The 13,079-nt window shown below is 47.1% G+C and overlaps 1 protein-coding gene and 1 long non-coding RNA gene across 3 annotated transcripts in view; one reads left to right on the top strand and one right to left on the bottom strand.

The window, feature by feature from the left end:
* The window catches only part of LOC137215338 (uncharacterized), a 234,144-nt gene that overhangs the window by 55,148 nt on the left and 165,917 nt on the right, over positions 1–13,079 (top strand). Inside the window, exon 3 of the long non-coding RNA XR_010939263.1 lies at positions 7,144–7,331. This is a non-coding gene — a long non-coding RNA (uncharacterized lncRNA). The remainder of the gene's footprint in view (positions 1–7,143; positions 7,332–13,079) is intronic.
* Positions 1–13,079, bottom strand: part of VAT1L (vesicle amine transport 1 like) — a 148,387-nt gene that overhangs the window by 96,810 nt on the left and 38,498 nt on the right. The gene's annotated exons all lie outside the window — the stretch shown is intronic.

The following is a 13,079-nucleotide window of genomic DNA, read 5'->3' as shown; positions in this document are numbered from 1 at the left end:
TAGCCTGTAGGGGACCCCTCTTTCAGAAGACCAAAGCAGCCTGGCCCCAGCAGAGCCTCGGACAGACAGGAGTAGAGAAACTGAGTCCTTACCCTCCTTCCACCGTTTCAGCCCCTCATACCTTGAGTTGCTCATATGAACAGGAAGGGCCTGTTCATATGAACAGAGCACAGCATCTCTGGGGGTCCCACACAAGACAGCTCAACATACAGGGAGAGGAGAATATGGACTTTTCATAAAAATCGAGGTGTGACTGATATAGAAAAAGGCTCTACATACTCAATGAATACATCTTGATGAGTTTTAAGCTAAGTACACACCCACGAACACATCACCATAAACTCAACCATCACCTCTAAAGTTCTTCCTTCCCTCTATTTTTTTTTTTATTTTTTTGGTGATGAAATTTGACGTAAATCTTCCCTCTTCATAAGTTTGTAAGTATTGTTAGCTCTGGGCACTGTGCTGTACAGTGGATCTGGAAGACTTAATCATCCTGTATAACTAAACTCTGCCCCTTTGACTAGCACCTCCCCCATTCTCCACCCTGCCCCCAGCCCCTTGTAACCACCATCCTACTCCCTGCTTCTATTGAGTTTGACTATTTTAGATTCCTGATAGAAGCGAGATCAGGCAGTGTTTGTTCTTCTGTGTCTGGCTTATTTTACTTAGTGTACTGTCCTCCAAGTTCATCCGTGTTGTAGCAAAGGGCAGGATTTCCTTCTTTTTTTTTAAGGCAGAATATTTCATCACCTATACCACATTCTGTTCAGCCATTCACCTGTCAATGGACATTTAGGTTGTTTCGATGTCTTGGCTATTGTAAGTAATGCTGCAATGAACATAGGGGTACAGATATCTCCTCAAGATCTTGATTTCAGTTCATTTATGTATACCCAGAAGTGCGATTGCTAGATCATATGGTAGTGAAATTTTTAATTTTTTGAGGAAACTCCATACTGTTTTCCACCGCGGCTACAACAATTTACATTCCCACCAACAGTGTACAAGGATTCCCTTTTCTCCACCTTCCTTTTTTAAAAAATTTTAATTTATTTACCTTTTGGCTGCATTGGGTCTTCGTTGCTACGCGTGGGCTTTCTCTAGTTGCAGCAAGCAGGGGCTACTCTTCATTGCGGTGCACGGGCTTCTCATCGTGGTGGCTACTCTTGTTGTGGAGCACGGGCTCTAGGCATGGGGGCTTCAGTAGTTGTGGCACACGGGCTCAGTGGTTGTGGCTTGCAGGCTCTAGAGCCCAGGCTTAGTAGCTGTGGTGCACGGGCTTAGTTGCTCCGCGGCATGTGGGATCTTCCTAGACCAGGGATCGAACCTGTGTCGCTTGCATTGGCAGGCGGATTCTTAACCACTGCACCACCAGGGAAGCCCCTCTCCACCTTCTTGCCGACACTCGTTATCTTTTGTCTTTTTGATAATAACCATCCAACAGGTGTGAGGTCTCATCTCATTGCGGTTTTGATTTGAATTTCCCTGATGGTCAGTAATGTTGAGCATCTTTTGAGTCGGGCAAACCTGAATTGGAAACCTCGCTACCCCACGGATGGGCTGTGTGACTTTGGAAAGATATTTCACCTCTCTGCGTCTCAGTGGTCTCATTTATAAAATGGAGAAAGGGCTAAGGACGCCAAAGTGTTGAAGTTCACATGCAGACAGACTAGAGTACTCAGTCCAGTGCCAGGCAGAGAGCAGAAGCCCAGTAAATTTTAGGGCCCTTCTGCAATTCTTACCCTCAAGAAAGTGCATGCTGTGTTACGAACTTCCGCCTCCTGGTTCCAGGTCAAGCAGCTTTTCCCCACGTGCTCTGGGACTTAATGATTGTCAACTGCAGGGCAGGGAGCCGAGGTAGAAGGGTTCAATTCAGGGTCACCACTCCCCTCTCCCCTACCTCCCGGCAGGCACAGCTGTGAGTCTTGGCAACCAGAGTGTGGGCATGTGTATTGTAAATATTTTAAGTTTTCTCTGTATCATATGATGTTTTGACATCTTAAGAACCTTTCTGGCTGGGGAGAGACAGTCCCTCCCTGGGCTCACCAATTCAGTAACAAAGGGCTCCCCCGGGAGCGACTGGCAATCTGTGACGCACAAACTAAGTAATCCAGAGCCCTCCCTCCTCCATCTGGTCCGTTCACTCCTGGAGGCAACACCCTTCTGCCTTATCCCTCCCAGGGCCGGGTACCAGGCATGTAGAGACGGTCCCTATAGCCCAACCACCACTGAAATTATTCAGAATCGCCAATCCTCAGCTGTCTGTCCACCCTGCCCTGCCTTGCCTTTCCCACAGAAACCCCAATAAAGGTCAGAGCCTAAGTACCGCCCCCAGCTCCTGTCTTGTGCCTGCTGAGCGCCCTGGCTTCCTTCCCAGGTGGCCCTACATGGTGTGCCTCCTGCCTCTAGGGCTGCAGAGTATAATACCCTTCGTTTTCCTGAGCCTTCCTCTGTCCCCTCCTGTGGCCGCATCTGACTGACCGTCTCAGAAAGGAATACAAAACAGCATCCCTCGCGTTTGCCCCAGGGGTTGAGTGCTTTTGTGCAGTGTACAGCCCGCCCAACTGCACATGGTAACTCTGCTAACCAGCCCTCGTGGGAATCATACTCAGTCTGTGTCTTTCATCGGGACTATTTTCCAACAGAGACCACGGGTGGCCACAGGACAAGCCAGAGCCCAGAGCCTCCCACACTGCCTAAGAACTGGACTCCAGGAACCACGTGGCTGGAATCTTGGCCAGGGAGCCAGTCCAGGTTACCAGGTGGCAAAGGCCCCTTCCCAGGACTGTAAATCGTGGTGGGTCAGAGCCACTTCCAGGCTGGCTGCCTTCCATGCGGTGAACCTGGATATGTTTCCTGGATGATTACTTTTGCACAGTGGGATGCCGGATGCACGTTTCCAGCCAAATTACAACTTGTACTCACAGTTTGGAGCTGTGGTTTTGATAAATGCGTCTATTTCAACCAAAAACTTGTTAGGTAGGCTGAGCGTATAATTTACCATCTAAATTGGGATACGCTTTGAGAGCGGGGGGTGGGATGCTATTATTAACTTTGCTCACTCAACACGCATAAAGTAGAAGTGCCCTGGGCAGACTGAGCGCCCACACCTATTACTGTGTGGCCACCCTAATATCAAGTCACGGAAAGGAACAAATAGGGTGGCTGGGAGAGGAGGGCAAACGGACAGGCATCCGTGAGACTTGGATTTTGACCCTTGATCTACCACTCACCACCTGGGGGGCTATAGCCCAGTTATTCTCAACTGGCAGCCTGATCTCTAACGTTGGGATGATAATACCTACCTATATGTGCTAAACAGACACGGAGAGAGAAAGCTCCGCATGGCGCCAAGCACCGAGCAGGGGCTCAGGCAGTACAAGCTCACTTCCTTGCCCTTCTACTGCACTGTCTGCACCATAACCACGGGGATCTGTGAAGCCGACGTGTAACGGTGCCTGGCAGGCAGCAAGTTTCCCTGCTTGGGATGGTGACTCACAGCTCAGCAGTCTGGCTTCGCGCCTTCTGCTGAGTGTCCCTGTTTGTTGCAGGTACCTCGTTAATCAGGCCTCTTGACAGAACCAAGAGCCTGACCTTGGTTTCAGCACCCTTCGGATATGATCGACAACTTCATAGGAAATGCCCTGCCCTGGCTACAAAACACTCAGACTCTCAAATCCCTGCTCCCCCTGCCAGCTCTCAGGGATCAGACATCTGGACCCTTTCTGTGATTTCAAATCCCTCGGCTGAGGTTCTGAACCAGGCTGTGGTGCAGAGCCCATCCCAGCTGGAGGGTGGCATGGGATGCTTCACATGCGGTCCTGTAGGGAGCAGAAGTGTGGCGTCTCCAGAGAAGAATTCCCACGGGGATGTTTAGCCCCGTCTGCTCGACCTTTTCTACCTCTCCATCCTCAGACCTGCTCTCTTTAAGAAAAGAGCAGCTCACTTCCCAAGTCTTTGTCCTGCGTTTCAAAGGTCACTGACTTTCTTTGTAAAGGCAACAAGTGTACAGTTATTTCACTCTTAATATTATTTATCAAGCCATCTCCCTTGGTTAGACACTGACACCACCAGCTCCAACACCATGCCTTGAATCACCTCTTTATCTGGAGCCCCCGGCACAGCAACAGGCGTGCAGAAGGTGTTCATAAAATGTGGTAATGGATGAATGAATGAATGAAAATCTCTTCGCATTTTTTTCCTCCTTTGACACTTCTCAGTAAGGGAATACCCTGTTCCTTTTGTGGTATCCTTTTCCTGTCCCATAAATTTTACATGTTTATTTATTGTTCTATTCAGTGAAAATGTATGTGCCATGGACATAAATCAGTGCCATGCACTGACTCTGGACACAGATCACCTGTGGGGTACCCCTGACCACACTCACTAGCCATCTGGAATTGCGCAAGTCCCGTGAGTGCTCAGAACCCGAATCTCTCATGCATGTGTGGTAGTGGTGTCCTCCTCAAGGCAGGTGTGAGGAGTGAAGGCTGTGACCCTGTAAGGGGCTGGGCATCCTGTCTGGCACCAGCTAGTATGGTAGTTAAGGACTTCGTCTCCTATTTCTGCAGCATCTCCGACCAGGCAGCGACACATTGGGACAAGAAGGCAGCAACCTGAGGAGCTTTGGAGACTTTAAGAGCTAAAAATCTTCCTGAATCATTCGCTCCATCCTCCTACCTGGTGTAGGAAGCCTAACCCAGCTCCCTCCTGTATATTTCCAGGATGAAAACTCATGAAATGGAGACAGAGGTTCATTACCTCCCAAGTTAGCCCGTTCTATCTGGGGGCAACTGTGATGGCTCTGAAGGGTTTATTTGTATTGTTCTGGGTGGTCCCCCTGTAGAGTTTGCTCCTAGGAGGTATGACACACTAAGCAATAGACTTGTGTGTCTCACACTCCTTCTTACTACTCTGTTGAGAGTTCCAAGATTGCTCCCGCACCCTGAGTCTTCTTTTTTCCAGCCCGACCATGTTCAATCTGTTTAACCCTTCTTTTTGGCAGATGAAACTATGGTCCAGTGGACAATGGCCTGTAGGGTGAAAATCCTCTTCAGTGTGGCAAAGTGGGACCATCTCCCTCCAGTTGAGCACTAGCAGTTCTAGATATTTCTGTGTTTGCAGCCTACTTTCATAAAACAGAATTTTGAGTAGTATACTTGAATGGATCAAAAAGATCAAGATAACGTTAAAAAGGTAGGGAGGATGACATGGCTATTCACAACCACAGCACAGCAATATCTCATAGTCTCCGTAAGGGCAATGACGGTCATTCCACCGTTTCCTTGGTTTCACCAGCTGACTCAAGTGGCCTGACCAGGCTCTTTTCACATGTATGCATGAGACAAATTTCTTTCATGGCCCAGTAAATAGGAGATCTTCCTTAGGCAACAGGTTCAATTTAAGCTGCTCCTGTCACTCATAGCAAGTCGTGTCACGTGCTGTGGTGAATGTCAGAGCTCTCTTGTGTCCACACTCTGATGGATACAGGATATGTAGCCTCAGCTGCAGCAAAATTCAACTGTACACACGGGTGGCTCACTGCCAAGGTCTCAGGTGCGTCACTGGTCCAGCAGTAGGACAGCACCATCAAGGGCTGCAGGTTTAAATGAGGGAAGCCTGGGGGACAACGGGAGCAGGGGAACGTTTGGCTTTTGGCCCCCTGCCGCCTCTCCAGCACCCACGGCTTCTGGCCACTAAATATTTACAGGCTGCAGTCAACGAAAGAGCTCATACAAGTACAGCACTCACAGGCCCAGAGTTTCCTAACCGCTTCCTCATTCCCAAAAACCTCTGGAAAAGACCGAAGCTATTACTTCCTGAAGCATAGCACAAGCTGATCACATTAGTAAGCTCTCTCGACAGATGAGAGAATGCAGTTGCACGTTGTGCAGTGGAAGGTCTACTCTGATCTTTACTGAGCTCTTTAAAAAATATATTACTATAAAGCAACACATGTTCGTGTCCCTTGTAAAGAATGAAACGGGGAAGATACAGAAAATGATAAACGTGTCAACCATCGTGCCATACCTCAGAGATAAAGACACTACATACTTTGGCTCCTTTTGTTCCAGTAGTTTTCTGACACGTATAGATCAATATTTGGTTGTCCACAGAGTTGGAATCACACCAAATAACCCACTATGTACCCTGATTATTTTTTTTCTTTCTAAGCTTACATTGTGAACACGTTCATGGGTTGTGAAACATTCTTTAACATCATTATTTCGAATGGCTGGGGAATATTCTGTTGTGTGATATACTATAATTCCTTTTACCGAATCCCTATCTTAGAGGAAATTATAACGCTGTACTATTATATGCCATATTTCAGTGAACATCTTTGAGCGTAGATCTTTGACTGTGAGTTTCAGGCGGCAGGGTCTAAATCTGTTTTATCTGCTACTGAGTATTTTGTGTCTAGCACATTGTTAGACAGACAATAGATGCTCAATGTTTGAATACGGACTGGCCGCCTGTTTGACTGTCTCCTTGATTATTTCTTTTTATTTATTTATTTATTTATTTTACATCTTTATTGGAGTATAATTGCTTTACAATGGTGTGTTAGTTTCTGCTGTATAACAAAGTGAATCAGCTATACGTATACAAGTATCCCCATATCTCTTCCCTCTTGAGCCTCCCTCCCTCCCACCCTCCCTATCCCACCCCTCTAGCTGGTCACAAAGCACCGAGCTGATCTCCCTGAGCTATGCGGCTGCTTCCCACCAGCTATCTACCTTACATTTGGTAGCGTATATATGTCCATGCCAGACATTGCCAGTAGGTAGGGTTACATCCTGTATTTTATATGGCAACCCTACCAGTATAAATTATAAGGTCAAACAGCTTAGTATAGTTCTAAAGAGAAGATCTGGGAGGCAACGCAGGAATTTCAGACCTTGTGGTCCACAGACTGATAAAGTAGAGCCTGCCGATGGTCATTTTGGCTTTGAAGAATACATGTTGGTATTGGGAAATCAAACATGGCTCCTGACTTAATAGCTTGCAAGCTATCTTAAGGAATGAAATGGTGTCTACGTGTGGTTCAAATTTGATAACATACTCATCTGTTAATTCCACATACTTAATAAATGTATCCTTCTCTGTGTAATCAAGAACCTCACTATCATTGCACAGATGCTGTCTGCCTGGAACAGGTGAAGTTCATCCATTTAATTTGATCCAACAATTGTCCAGCACCCACTCCACATGGACCCTGTGCTATGTGCTAGAAGCAGAGAGATGCCCAAGACCCACTCTGACCTCAAGATGTAGACAGGAAGACCCGAGGACAACTGTAGCATGCTAGTGTCTGGCATGTGGAGGTGGGTGATGGGTGGATGGTTGGATGGATGGATGAATGGATGAATGCAGTCTGGTGAAGGCATTATCAGTAATACAACTGTGAAACATTCTTTAACATCATTATTTTGAATGGTTAGGAAATATTCACAATGTTGAGGGTGTAGAGATGAAAGGGCAAGAAAGGCTTCCAAAGGGAAGTGACATTTAAATGATGAATAGGAATTTTCCAGGAGGAGAAATAAGAGGAGCTAGCAAAGGCTGCAGGGTTGAAACGTGCGTGGTTGCAAGGGGAAGATGGACAGATGGGCATGGCTGGAGATGACGAGGTGGGTGGGCAGGAAATGATGGGGAGGGATGCTTGAGTTCATCTTTGGCTGGTCATGAATAACTTGTTCAGAAGGTTTGGGCTTCCCCCAAACTACACCCTCGGATGAAGATTCGTGTGCATATGGTTTATTTGGAAATTGATCCCAGGAAGTAAGATGAAGGAGTACTGTAGTTAAGTCAGGAGAGGAAGGAAAGCCTAGGAACCTATAAAACGGCTCACCGCAGTGAACAGCTGGAGCGCGTCTCTAGTGGGGACCTTCTGAGGAGCCATGTAGGACACACCTGCTGATTCTCCCACCTGGGGGAGGAAGCTCAGGTATTTATCCCCGCAAGTCCTGTCACTCATTTGCTGAGGATGCTTCTGGGGGGCGTGAACTCCCAGACACTTCCACCTTGCCCCAAGCAAGGGCGAAGTTGCAAACCAGAAAAAATGACCTCAGGCAGAGAGCTGCAGGAATCTGCTGGCCTGAACTGGGACCATGCTGACCTCAGAGATGGAGGGGGTGGGTATGGCTGGGCAGCCGGGGCGTCTGCCGCAAAGCCTAGTGGGTAACAGGTTAGATCTCAGCGAGGCAACTCTGATTAGACAAGAATAATCCTCTTCCAATGAGTTAATACCATCAGCAATTCCTGCCTCGGGTGTTCGCCGTTTCCTTAAGCCTGCAGTGGACTTCTTTCTTGCTTTTCACATAATTACCACCTTGTTTCTGCTTAAATGTCACCCAGTCGGTGAGGTCATCTTTGATGATTCAATCTGCAGTGTGTCTTCCTCCCTGTTTATTCTCTATGATAGCGTCTTGATCCTTTCCGTGTATATATCCTGTAATAGATATGCATATGCATATATATGTATATGTATGTCTGTGTGTGTATATATATAATATGTCTATACGTGCATATATTTGTTTGATCTTTGGCTGTGTGCCTATCTCCCTTATTTACCACTGTATTCTAGACATCTAGCATGCTGCCTGGCACATAGTACGTGCTTAATAAAGGTCTGTTGGGTTAAGGAATAGGGTCCCCCACCTGCCTCATGTACTTTCTGGCAGAGGAAGTCTCCTCTCCTGTCTCCTCCCTTGTCCTGGGGCTGCGGGGCTGGGGAAGAGCCCTGAGCAGCATGGGGCAGGGGGTTAGTGGCAGTAAAGTTGCCCTCTGCTTCGCCCTGGGAAGGGGAGTCCCAGTCTTGGCATTGAGCACGTAGCCACTTTCTCATCACGGGGATGGGCTCTAGAGAACAGGGCTCCTTTCAGTCACTTCTCTTGGGGCTTAAAATATTTGCCCTCCTTAATGCATTCCTGCCTGGATGCATCTCTTAATCATCTCAAATCCAGGAGTTCAGCCTCACTAGTGTAATTAGTTCCCTGAAAGGTTTAGAACTTTTTGTGGGAGGGCTCAGGGGCCCCTGGGAAGGAAGGATTGCCAGATAAAATCTGTATTTTGCTAAATCTGGCAACCCTACTGGGATTGACCTTCTGTTACGGCTCCGGAGAACGGGGGGAGGAGGGTACCCACCCGTCTAAGCTGGCCTGGTGCATAGCACCACCAACTCCCCTGCCCGCCACCGCCCCACAAGCTTCACTACTGCTCTTCCACTGCCCGCCTGGCTCCTCAGAGGCCAGTGTGACCCCACACACCATTGGAAAAGACAGCTTGTAGCAAGGTCGCTTCAATGTTCCAAAAATAGCTGAGTAGGCAGAAAGCCTGAGCAGATGGATCCCGCCGTCTCCTTCCTCGTTTCCTGACCTGCCTTCGTGGTTTAAAACACGGGCTTTGAGAAGGGCCCATCTGAGCGTGAATTCTGTCTCCATCTTTGCCAGCCACGTGGCTTCGGGTCATGAGCTTCGCTTCCGCAAGCCTCCATGTCCTGAATCTCAAAGTGGCTTGATGATAATGGTATATACTACCTGGAGTGGCTTGATGATAATGGTGTATATACTACATGGGGTTGGTGTAAGCACACGTAAAATAATGAGAGCAAGGCACTTGGCACCATGGTTTTAAAAAATTAAGCAACACATACATTCCCATGCTTAAATCCATATATATACATATGTATTTCACAGAATTTGAAAAATTGGAATTTTACAATTAAATTTTTAAAAAATTGCTACTAGGTATTATCTTAGACCTCATTCATCCATCAGTTTTATCTATTCAAAGAGTTATGAATAAAATTCAAATAGTTGTGCCAAGAGTACGGAAAGGGGGAAGAGTCTTGTGAAGCCGCCCTCACACGCAGGCGGATCAGGGACCACATGATGCAGCCCTGTCTTCCTTCCTCACTTGTCATTGCCTACCGGGTACTTGCAACTCCATACTTCCCTTGGGCTTTTGTGCTGTTTCCTGGCAACCTGAAAAACTATTTGTCCGTGAGAATTCTGCTGACATATCATCCCTCCCCCATAAAGAATTAGCCCCTCTTTCTCCCAAATGCTTCCAGTGCTTTTATTAGTGCAGACTCCAAACTCTAGTTCATGTATGCAGTTGCTTATCTGTCTCCTCCAGAGACTGAGGAGTCTTCCCGAGGCCTTACGCATCTTCGTCTCCACAAAATGGGCATCTGTATATCTTGCTCTGTGTCAACAGACCCTCAGGTTTATTCAGTCCCAGGAAGAGTTTTCAGAGTCTCCCCTTGGAAAAGAGTGACCAGCCTGATTTTGAAAGGCCTTGATAGCGTCCCCCGATGGACAGTCTTGGGTACCACTACTGCTTTCCAAAAAAGTGGAGTCCAGACTTGTCCTTGAACTACTTGGGACTCTTATTTTGACACCTCATCCCAACCCTAGGCTGAGCCCAAGACTGTTACCTCCCAAGGAAGCAGCCTCCAGGCTCTACCAGTCACCAAGCAAGTCGTCTCCTTGTCAGAACAGTGAAGCTCCAGCTCTAAAAAGCATGGTGTTCAGGAGACAGGCCGATGGCCCGATGGGACTTGCTGTCAGCTCGCTGACATTCACGGCATCCCTGTACACCTGGCACAGAGTGACCGTGGCCCGGACATCTATCAGAGAGAACAGGAGGCAGCCGTGTGCCCCTCCGCTGCCCCCAAGACCACCACCGTTGGTGGGGGTGACAGTCTGTCAAGGAGGGAATAAAAAGGGCGCCGCCGACTGACGTCAGAGCTACATATGTGCGTTTAGAAGTGCTGGGGAAATATGTCATTGTCATGCAGGAGGGCTTTGAGTTAACGGTTAACTTTTAAATCCATCTAGCTCACTCCAGGTTTGAGACTGAAGTTATCGCAAACCCAATTTAACCTGAGGATGGACAGGGCAGAAAAAAAGTGCAAAAACAAGAGTGCCTATGTAATTCGAATATCTGTCTCCTTAAATCCACGCCGGACGGTCTAACATCATTGCCGGTAGTACAGTTAAAAATAGCGGAGTGGGTGTCATGTGCTGTGTTGACTACTCGTATACATTAAATGAGTTTTCTCATTTTACAAACGAGAAGAATGAGACTTGGAAAAGTTAAGAAATGTGCCCCAGGTTGTACAATCAGCAAATAGAGGGCCAGGATTTGAACCCACGTCTGCCAAGGCCAGAGGGCTAACCTAACCTAACCACATGAGGAGACATATTCCTTCCTAAGTGGCTGTGTATTTGGTCAGAACCTCCCGTCTGTATGTTTTCTGACGCACACAAAACTGAATGCCTGCTCCAGGTGGAGGAACAGGATGTGAATGCCAGACAGATTTTACGGACACAAAGTAAGCAACGAACCCGAGGAGGATAAACAGCATCCTTAGTGTGTCCAAGTACTCCTCGTGGGTTGTTTCTCTTGTCGCTTTACACTAAAGTGTGTTCCTGACATTCTCGGACCACAAACTTCCTCCTCTATCAAGAAGTCAGCCCTTCCACCAGCTGGACACGTGGCCCGAGAGGCTGGGCATGAGAAAAGCTCAAAAGTGGAAGAGTTCACAGCTGTGAGATTTTGAAAATAACCATTCATTCCCCTGTGACACAGATGGGTACCATTTTATGAGGAACTCCCTCCTTCTCATACAATAAGCTGGGTTGCACATCTGCTTTTATTAGCAAACACAAAAATGCGTGCAGGATAATTATTCCATTACTTCTTCTCTCTGAGGTAGGGCATGATTTGCACAGGATCGCAGGCACCATTTACTGTGCCGTCACTTGGAGCTGGCATTGTGTTAAGGATTCTGTTATCTCATTACCTACACAGCAAGCTTAGGAGCAGTCTCAGACCTGGAGCAGTCGCAAACCTGGAGTGAGCTATGTGGATTTAAAAGTTAACCATTATCTCAAACCATTAACAAAGCATTCGTTCTGATGTGAATTTTATACACAAGGAAATTGAGACTTAGATGAAGCACCTTGGTTAAGATCATCCAGTAAATTGCTGAAGCTCGGATTTCAAGGAATCTAAGCCTCTGTGCCCTAATAAACCTAAACTAACGTATACTCACACAGAAGGTAGAAATGAATACTAATACATCCTTTAATGCGTGACATTTCCTGTGCATCGCCCATTACAGAGCTCTGCCACACAAATGACAATGGCATCTAATTCCTCGTGAGCTTCTGAGTGTCAGGCTCTGCTGGAAGATCTCTGCCTCACTGCTTCTCAAACTTGACCACGCATTGCAGTCTCCTGGTGGACTTGTTAAAACACAGATTGTTGGCTTCCATCCCAGAGTTTCTGATTCCATAGTAGGTCTGGCGTGGGACCCAAGGAAAACCACAGTTCCATATGAATTAACTCACTGACTATTCATATCAACACTTTCATCCTCATTATGAAGATGAGGAAACCAAGGTCCTGAGGGTTTAGTAGCTTGTCAAAATAAAGAGAAATACACCTTTAATCTTTTATTTGAGCTCCTCTTCTTTAAGCTGAGCCCAGAATAGCTTTATTTCTCTCTTCTTGATACTGAAAGCATCCCCACCATAGGAGACTCAAGCCCAGGGCCCAGTTTACCCAGCTCAGGGCCATATTGTGAAGTTATTCCGATGTTTTGTCTGGCATATATCCTGGGTTTATTAATCAAGTGGAGCCCAAACGGTTTAGGAAAAAGCAAGTATTCACCAGCTCCCTCGTCCACACACTTATTCAACCCATTAGCACTAATTAGCTTCTTCTGGGCACTCAGCAGACTTCTAGACAACAGGAATGATTCTCAGAAAAAAGAAGATAAGCTTCCAGAACTAAGCATAGGGCTGGGAAGCAAGGTCTAAGTGATGGCCGTCATTGGAAATTCGACGAATGGACCAGGTAGGCAAGCAGGTTTGCATGGGCTACAGATATGGTGACGGTAATCGTAATGGTCATCACAATAATTGTCGTAGGCCAGGTTCTCTGGAAAAGGACTCTGAGTGGAGACCTGCATGCAGAATGTTTATTGGGAAGTACTCCCAGGAACAGCATCTGCAGAGCAGTGAGGGAAGCAGAGCTGGGCAGACAGAGAGGTAGAGCTG

The sequence above is a fragment of the Pseudorca crassidens genome, chromosome 20, assembly GCF_039906515.1.
Source record: "Pseudorca crassidens isolate mPseCra1 chromosome 20, mPseCra1.hap1, whole genome shotgun sequence".
NCBI lineage: Eukaryota > Metazoa > Chordata > Mammalia > Artiodactyla > Delphinidae > Pseudorca > Pseudorca crassidens.
Note: the sequence above shows the minus strand (reverse complement) of the source record. Positions and strands in the feature narration are given on the sequence as shown.